At 49.3% G+C, this 9,421-nt stretch overlaps 1 protein-coding gene across 5 annotated transcripts in view; it reads right to left on the reverse strand.

Moving 5' to 3' along the window:
• SIPA1L3 (signal induced proliferation associated 1 like 3) overlaps positions 1–9,421 on the reverse strand; it is a 228,079-nt gene that overhangs the window by 107,714 nt on the left and 110,944 nt on the right. Inside the window, exon 1 of one of the 5 annotated variants that reach the window (XM_073226116.1) lies at positions 2,307–2,427. The exons of the other annotated variants lie outside the window; for them this stretch is intronic. The gene's annotated coding sequence lies outside the window, so the exon portion shown is untranslated. Of the gene's footprint in view, positions 1–2,306; positions 2,428–9,421 lie in introns of those variants that run through there. 5 annotated transcript variants of the gene reach the window in all.

The raw sequence follows: 9,421 nt of genomic DNA on the forward strand, positions 1-9,421 counted from the left end.
ACCAAATGTGGCCTTGGGATGAACCCTGGTTCCTCCGGGCTCAGCAGCCAGGTAGCCCAGGACGGCCTGCCTTGAACAAGAGGAGCAGCAAGCCCCTCCTACCTGGCAGCCCAGAGCCAGGGGCGTGGGGAGGCACCTCTCCCAGTCCCTATGGCATCAGGCAGGTTAGGCAAGGGTGTTCTTATCTCCCCCAAAGCACATGTGGATTGAGCGTCTTGTTCCAATTCTGAGCACAGTCCCACTCATTTCAAATGAGGCTGTGAAATTAAAAATTAAAAAAGGATGCTTCCTGGAATATGAGCACACATGCAAGCCCACCCAGGAGCTGCAGCCCTTGTGCAGTGGGGATGATCTGACAGAGATGGGCTAAGGGCCTAGAAGGCTGTGTGAGGGGCCACTGCTGAGATCAGGGGAAGCCCCTTCTGGGAAGACCCAATTATGGGCACACATTGCTCCAGGCAGCCTGACACCCTGGAGGGATCTCACTGGCTTACATCAGCCCCATGTCAAGCCACATACACGGGTATGGCCATGTCATTTATTTCTTGTACATGGTTGCTGCCTGGAGCCCAGCTATCACTGTGTGGGGCAACGCTTCTGGGTCTGCCCATGGCCGCTGCTGCCCAGGTCTGACTGCTGGTTAAATATTTAGTACATCCCCCCACAGAGCTCACTCCTGTGACCAGGCCAAGCCTCCTTTAGAAGGCAGTGTCTTGTCAGCACGGAGCCTAACTTGCAAATTAATCCCAGCTAATTGCCACGGAAACCTGCTAAGATCACATCTGTTGAGCCCAGAGATTAAATCAATATTTGACAATCTTGATTAAACAGAGCCAGGGAATCCTTGTCAGAGAACATCTGTTAAAGCCCTGTTCTCTCCATCCATCCTGCTCCTGGAGGCCGAGGCTGGGGGCACCACAGGCTCTGCTTCTCCTCACCTGGGCTGGCTTGGGGGTGGGGTGAGGGGCACCAGGAAGGCTCCCTGTGGTGTGAGGGGAGGTGGGGGGACTGGGACACACACAGCTGGGCCTTGTTATCATGGGTGGCACCCAGCTGCCATCACTAATCAGCTTAACTGTGCCCTGACCCAGGGCTGCTGAGAGCCAGGCCCATGCAGAGCACCTGCCACAGGGCCCTGAACTCGAGTCTCCTGATGGCCTCGGAGGTAGCACTCTTGTCCCTTCCATTTCAACACACAGGAACGAAGGCACTGAGAGGGGACACTCTTGCCCAAGGCCACAAAGGAGACTAGGGTGGGGGTCGGGACCTGAGTCTGGCTGACTCCAGAGTCTATGCTGTGACCACTCAGGGGCCACTTCTCATGAGAGCACTTCTCATCAGATCATCCCCACTGCACAAGGGCTGCAGCTCCTGGGTGGGTCCTAAGTGAGAGCAAAGACGGGCATGGAGCAGGTCAGGAGCCCCGGCTGGAGGCCTGCTCCAACGGTCCTGTTCCCTGAGCCACAGGCAACAACGGCCGCCCCACTAACAGGTCTGGCCCCCGCCTGGCCCTATTCAACCCATGCAGCATCCCGGGGGAGGGCCCTACTGTTTCCCCACTGTACGGAAGATAACACTGAGGCTCAGTTACCTGTGTAAGATCACCCAGTGACGTAAAAGGTAGAAGTGGGGCTCGAACCCAGGTGGGTGACTCTACGGCCATCATAACCACTGTCATCTCTGAAAATCAGGGATAGAGCCGTGCACATGGCAGGCACTCCATAAAAGCCTGCCTCCATCCCTGAGTAATTTTTAGGTAGAAATTAGGTTCATGCCTGGGAGGCAAATCCTGGGATCCATTCCCAGCTCCAGCACGGACCCGAGAAGAGAGCAGTGCCGCCCCACAGGACTGCTGGAGGAAGCAGAGATGATCCCCCTAAGGCACACGGTGAGCACTCATCCATCCTTATTCAGGAGTTAAAAACTAGCAGCAATGACAACATGGCAGCTGTGACCAAAATACCTGCAGCCACTGTTCACTGCTCTATCCCCAGGGTCAGGGTTGTGCTGAGATCAGGTTAGTCTTCCATAAATATTTCCTGAGTCCATTAAAAAAGAAAAGAAAAACCAAATTCAACCAGACAACCAGTCACCGATCTTGTCAGGTGACCAACTGGCCAGCTAATAAGATAACCAGCTAGTCGGTCTCATGTTTCTGTATCCCTGTCCCATCTACCCACATCTCTACTCCATGTCTCTGCTCCTCCTGTCTCCCTAATCCCCCATCTCTCCATGTCCCTCTTTCTCACCCATGTGCACACACAGATGGCCACTGTCCCCTGAGTTACGATCCCATGTGAACTCACCACTGAGGATGTGTCCCAGGCCAGGGAGCCTCTGCCTGGCCCATCTGTTAACTTCCTCCCAAATTCCAAGTTCCCAACATCTGCAGGGAGCGGGAGAAGCTAAGGAACTGGCCAAGATCATCAAAACAAAACAAAACAAAAAATGGGAGGCAGATACCAAACCATCTGCTAAATAAAAGAATCAGTGGCATGTGTGACATTGTTCAGGCTCCTAATTTCTCAAATTCCAGGCAGGATTTATGATTGCTTTATCCGGTCACACCCTCACTTAAAGAGGATTCTTGCAAGGAAGCCCTAAGAAGAAGTAATTCAGAAGAACGGCATACTCTCTCTTTTAATTAAAAAATTGTATTAAAAAAAATCCCCATGCTACATATTTTATAGCTATGTATCCCCCTAGGTCAATGTAGAGCAAGATCTGGAAGGCCGTAAGCGGTTACCCCAGGGAGAGGGGCATGATGGGGTGTGTGTGCACGTGATCATCCTATCCTCAGCTGGGAAGCTCCCAAACTTTCCAAAGTCACACACCTCCACTTCGGCACGACCACAGACCACCCATACTATTTATGTAAGGTGGTCCTGCGAACTAACTCATGTGCTAAGGCCTTAATAGTATCAGTGTTGAATTCATTATATTTCTTTCTAAAACTCATCAAACAAAATGCACAAATACTAAAATCTATAAAGCTTACCTGCGTCAGTGAAATGTGCTTTAGTAACAGAAATACATTGACATCAAAACAATAAGGCAGCTCGCAGATATAATTCTAGACAAGAAAGCCAGACATGGAACACCATGTATACAGTTTACAGTTCCACTTACATGAAGTTCAAAAATGGTCAGAATGGAGCCCTGTTATTGAGAGATGCTCACATAGGTGACCAACCCTTTGAAAAGCAAAAATCATGACCACGGGAGTCAGGAGAGTAGTGGCTTCTGGGGAAGGCAGTGGGTTCTTTCTGATGGTGGGAGTGCACAGAGGCTTCTGAGGTACTGACCCAAGTTCTCTTCCTTGATTTAGGGGTTACTTTGCTTTGTAACTGTTCACTTGATTTAGGGAGCGCTTGCTTTGTAACTGCTCACTGAACTGTGTTTACATCTGATAAATATTTTATGTTTCACCGTAAGTAACAAAGTTTCAAAAAGTGTTTCACTTTGTATGAACTTTTAAACAATGAATTTCTTAAGCAATATAGTACATACGTAATTTAAAAAAATAAATGTATTTAACAGTATCAGCTGTTAAATCTCTTTGGAGGGATTGGAGACCTGAGAATGAATTTCATGCCTTTGGGAGCACATGCACATGCGTGCGCGCACACACACACACACACACACAAGAGGGATTGGAGACCTGAGAATGAATTTCATGCCTTTGTGAGTGCACGCACACACGGACACCCTAGTCATTCTCACTCCCCTGGCTCAAAATTCACTCTCTCTCCCATAAAAGATTCCAAGAACCGGCAGGGCCACTTCATCTGTATGAACACAAACAACAGCAGTTTCAGGAGAACTCACCACATGACAGTTGGGGACAAAGGGGAAGGGACCCACACCCACCTGAGAAATGCAGGAGGGCCTCCAGAGCGTCCAAGCTTCCTTTAAAAGGGTGCACCTGAGCTCTAGCCCTGCAGTGATACCACAGCGGGCTCTAAAAGGGCTCCAGTCTTGACCCTCAACTGGGTGCAAAGCCTGAAGAAGAGCCAGCTGGCAGATGGCGAGGGCCTGCCGCTCAGCTTCCACAACCCCATTATCAAACAGCCTGCCCGGGACTGCAGGCGGAATGTGTACTCACAGCAAAGGCAGACGGGCCGGAAGGGGGCACTGGGCCCGGAGGAGATTAGGGGAGGGCTCTCTGGCAGCCCCGGACACTAGGAAATCAGCCACTCACTCCCAGGAACCTTTTTTCTTTTTTGAAAAAAATGTTCAGTTGATGGAACCTTTCTAGAGGCAATCTGGCAATAGCTTTTAAAAACATTCTTACCCTCTGAACCAGTCATGCTACTTCTGGGAATTGATCCCAAAGAAATAATAGAGATGAAGGAAAAAATTCATGGCATTGGTTATAAAGCAAAAAATAGAACCAACCTTAACAGAAGAAATGGTTAAATTATTATATGTCCTTATGACATTAAACATATATATATATATGCAGATGCTGCCATAGAAAAAAGTCTGGGAAAAAATACTCTAAAATGTTAATTGGGGTTATCCCTTGGTGCTGAGACTACCAATGATTCTTGAAAATGTCTTCTTTATATCTTCTTGTATTTTCCTGAATTACCTTTAATGAGTGTGTTTTCAAAATTAGGGGAACAAAGCATTTTCACTCATTCAAGTGATTCCCATTCACTAGATGAATTATTTCCTGAGATTTTACTATGTTATAAAGCAGTGAACAAGGTAGACCTGTCTCTGCCCTTGGACTGCAGGGAGAGACACACATGAATTGAATGCACTTACCAAGTAAATGTAAGTGTAAAGCAAGATAAGAAAAGGAAGAGCGGATGAAGGTAAGGAACAGGGTGCTGCAGAATGTGTGTGTGTGTGTGTGTGTGTGTGTGTGTGTGTGTGTGTGTGTGTGTGTGTGTGTGTGTGTGTGTCAAGGAAGGCTTCATGGAAGAGGCAGTGTTTTTAAACTATGCCCTGAAGGGTGTGAATTTGGCTAAGAAAAGGGGTGGTGGTAGGTGGGGGGACAGATGAACAGCAGGTGCAAAGACCCCAGAGTGATTAGGAATCAGGAGCTGACTAACATCCCAGGTTAGAAAGCAGTGACCCATGTAGATAATGAACCTGATGAGCTGCAGAGTCCCATTAAGAGGTTGGGGTAGCTGTCCCCTTGGATAGGAATGTTGTCTCCCAGAATAGGGTGGTGCTGATATAGTGAAAGGGACAGACTAGAAAGATCTGGCTGTTTCCTCACATGAAGAGCAGCTCCAAAGCGTTCAGTCCTGAGCTGAGTGCTGATCACAGAGGTGTGGGTCACTGCTTCTGTTATTGCCCCCACACTGTTCCGACTAGACGGGAACAGATGACCGAATGAGCCATTTCAGGCAGTTTGGGCAGACAGTCAGCTGGTAGGGCTGGGTTCAGCTTTAAGAAAACCTGACAATTTTCCAAACAAAAGCCAGCTCCAGACTTCTGGGGGTGGGGGTGGGGTGATGTATCTCAAAGTCCTTCCCATTCGAGGTTTTCATAGATTTACTGGTGCTGTTCAGGAGACCCAAAAGCAAGGAGGACCAGTTCCAATGGGCAGATGAGAAAACTGGGCCCAAAGTGGTGGCATTTCTTGCCAACAAGCAGGAGGATTCTGGCCCTCAGTGCGAGAGCAGTGCCACCCTCCACCAGGGGCTGCTCCGGCTCCAGGCACCATGTTTGAGAGCATCATACTTGTGGCTGCACTGACTCCACTGCGGGCTGTCAAATCCAAACCTGCTCTCCTCTCCTCGAGAGACAGAACTTGTTTGGGGCAGTGGAATGCCCATCCGCAAAGCTTGCTTCCCCGGGTTCCCTTCCTGTATGGCTAAGTATGTGTCACATTTGGCCAATGAGAGGTTAAGTCGAAATCTGCTGGGGGTGAGGGAAGGGGTCTTCTGGTAAAGCTACTGCCCTGCAATAAAAGAGGAGCCTTAGCCAGCACACCTCTTCCATTCTTTCCCTTCCTGTAATGTGGATTCTTATCAGGAGGTTTGGCAGCCATCTTGTGATCATGAGGCTGCAAGCCACATGCTGAGAATGGCAGGGCAAGGAGTCAGAAGGAGCCCACTCTCCCAGCCAGGGGTCCTGCCCCAGGCTACCCACACTCCCTTTTCTTCTATATGCAAGAGAGAAACTGTTGCCTTATTTAAGCCACTGCTTACTGGTTTTCTGTTACCTGTAGCAGAGTATCTTGACTGATAGAGGGTCCTACCCAGATCCTCATTACAGATAAGGACACTGAAGCTCTGCAGGGGAGGTCACTAGCTCAAGGTCACATAAAGTCAGGAAGAGATAAGGCAGGAATGTGAGCCTGTATTCTTAACCACTTCACAGGAGCACCTGAATTTCAGTTAAGAGTACCAGCTTTGGAGAAACCTTGACTTTAGTCCACTTCTCCATTTAGTAGTTGGCTTGTCCATCCCTCACACCAGAAACACGAGCCCCACAGAAAGTGGACTCTTCACGGCTCACTGTCCACCACCTGGAACAGTGCTGGGCTGGTGGCAGGTGCTCAATACACACCCAATGAAGGAGCAACAAATGAATGCACACGTCCCTTCTGGGAAGTGGGAACACCACCATCAGCTTCACAGGAGGCTGTGAGGGTTCAATGAGGAATGGATGCAAAGCACAGGGCATGGCACCTGGGGGTGAGTGCCCAACTGTGCTTCTATTATTACCAGCACGGAGGCTGCACATTTCTTCCAATGACCTCCCCTCATGACCAAAAGGGTCCATCAACTCTAGAAAACTTTTTATTTTAAAACTTGGATTCAAAGATGATTTGTCTATGCAAACTAGCTACAACTCAAGCCAAACACTCCCCAGGACTCCTCACTAATTCCCAACTGCTCTGTACCTGGAGCAGCCTCCTGCCTCCCTTGCCTTGGCCCTGTGGTTCTGCCTGCAGTTAACAGCACACTAATACTTCCTCTTCCTTAGGTCTACTTCCCAAGCCACCTTCAGGGTGACTGATGCCTTCCTGGATCTCCCAATATCTGGTACCACCACCTTGGGAAGCCCTTGGGGCCCTCTCATTGGGCCCATCCTCTGCCCTGATGTATCTGGAAAGGCTGTCTACCTGGCATTACTGTTGGGAGCTGCATGTACACGCACCTGCCCCTACAAGACCAGCTCTCTTAGGTGTCATGCATACTCTCCTGCACCCCCAAGAGTGCTGGCACCTTGAAGAGATGTCAAGTTCATCGGATGAATGGGAGAATGCTAATCACACTGCCTAAGGTTTACATGGGGTCTACTATGTGCCTGGCATTGTTCTATGCACTTGCCATGTACTGACTCATGGGATTCACACAACAATCTTTTGAGACTATTATCACCCCCATTTTATACATGAGAAAATTGAGGCACAGAATGAAGTAACTTGTCCACCGTCATACTGCTGGTAAATGACAAAGCTGGATTCAAACCCTTCAGATGGACTCCAGAGTCCAGGCTCTTAACCTCTAGGCTCCCCTGCCTTGTTGTATGAATAAATATATAAAACTCCATGGCAGGAAGAGAGACGCCTGGGGCCAGGCTTGAGTGGGAGGCAGAGCTCATTTACCAAGCCAGAGCAAACACTCACCCTGGCCTCCCCACAACATTCCAACTTCCCTCTCCTTTGCTCACCTGTCAACAGTGAGGCTGAAAAAGCCATACACATTAGCTTTTCCAGCTGAGGAGTCTGCTAGAAAGTGGGGTGGGGCAGAGATTTCTGATAAAAGAGCAGTACCTCCGTCCTGGCTAGGTCCCTGCTTCCTGCCTCAAGACTGCTGAGAGGATGTGATACTGGGAGTCACAGCAACAATTTTGCAACCATGAGGAAGGGCCGAAAATGATTTCAGAAGCATACACTTGGGGCCCTGACACATGGAGCTGCTGAACCCATCCCAGAAATGCCTTTTCTCTGGGCTTCTGGCTAAAGAAGCCACTGTAAGTTGAGTTCCCGTTACTTATATTCCAGGCTGATATACAAAAATATTTAGAAATCAGTATGGCACAGGTAACATGAGGCAATCTGAATGGACGACAGCAGAGAAATGCCATCCTGGCTTGGACCAAATACCTGACCACGGGCTCCGTGAGGGTTAGGATTAATGTCAGCTTTGTTCATTGCTGTCTCAGCACCTGCAGTGCCTGGCACGGTAGGCACACAGTTAGCGTTTGGCGAGTACCTCTGAATGACGTCCCTGGAGACAGTGTGCGGTAGCCAAGAGCACAGGTACTAGGGTCTCACACACCAGCAGCTAAGTGCCAGCCATACTACCTCCCAGTTCCAAACAAGAACACCTCACCCTCAGAGCTTCAGTGTCATCCATATGCACCTCCCAGGGCTCTGGAGGCAGCTTCCACATCAGTATGTGTAGAATGCTGGGCACAGGACCTGGAGATGGCATGGTGTGCATGAGCTGCGAACACCATCAGCCTCTCACCCTGTTTCCTTCCAGTCAAATGGCTACCATGATTTGGCTCTCCTCTGATGAGACAAAGTCTGAAGAAATACAATATGAAGTACCCTGCAAGCAGATTTAGTTCTTATTTTTGTCTCAATGCAGTGCAGCCAGTAAAAGCACAGATTCTGAACACATGCCTGGGTTGGAATCCCAACTCTGCAGCATGACTGCGGGCAAGTCACTTAGCCAGTCTGTGCCTCAGTCACCTCATCTATAAAATGGAAATAAGAGAAGTACCTCCCTTTGCAGGGCTGACCTGAAGAGACAACAATACATAAACCTCTTAGAGCGGACAGAGCCCGGCACAGCAACCACAAGGAGTGGCAGTTGCTATTACTCCTGCTAGCAGTATGGACTCCCTAGATGTGTGATCTTGGGTAAGTTTTCTAACTCTCTGCCTTTCTTGTCTCTAAGATGGGGCTACTAGTAGTACATACCTCACAGGATTATTATGAGAATCAAGTAAGTTGACCTCTATAAAGTACTTGAAACAAGACCTGCTTTCCAAGAACACCCAGTTAATGTTAGCAGTCCTTGTGGTTTCTGACTGGGGCTCTCTTACATGACTGACCTCCTACACTTTTATTTACTGGTCACATACAGTTTAACTTCCTTGCGTGCCTACCCGCACCACCGCTCTCTCCTAGGCTCCCCCACCTCTGTGATGCATCAGCTCCAAGATGGTGCCCTGTACACCTTCCACTCCTACGTGCCCAGCGCCCAGCTGTGTGCAACTGCCCACTAACTGCCAGTTGGTGCTGCTCAGTGGTGTGACGTCCCTCTGGCCTGGGACACTGATGCCTCACACAGGGGTTCTCTGAGAACACCCCACCACTCAGAACCCTCCAGGCAAGCAGAACCGCTCTGCTGGCACTGAGTATCTTCTGGAGGGCTTTCCTTAGGTTGGGGCACAGCCCAGTCCTCTGACAAGAATAAGGGAGTGTCTGCTTGGGGGG

The sequence above is a fragment of the Manis javanica genome, chromosome 17 (genome assembly GCF_040802235.1).
Source record: "Manis javanica isolate MJ-LG chromosome 17, MJ_LKY, whole genome shotgun sequence".
NCBI classification, from domain to species: Eukaryota; Metazoa; Chordata; class Mammalia; order Pholidota; family Manidae; genus Manis; species Manis javanica.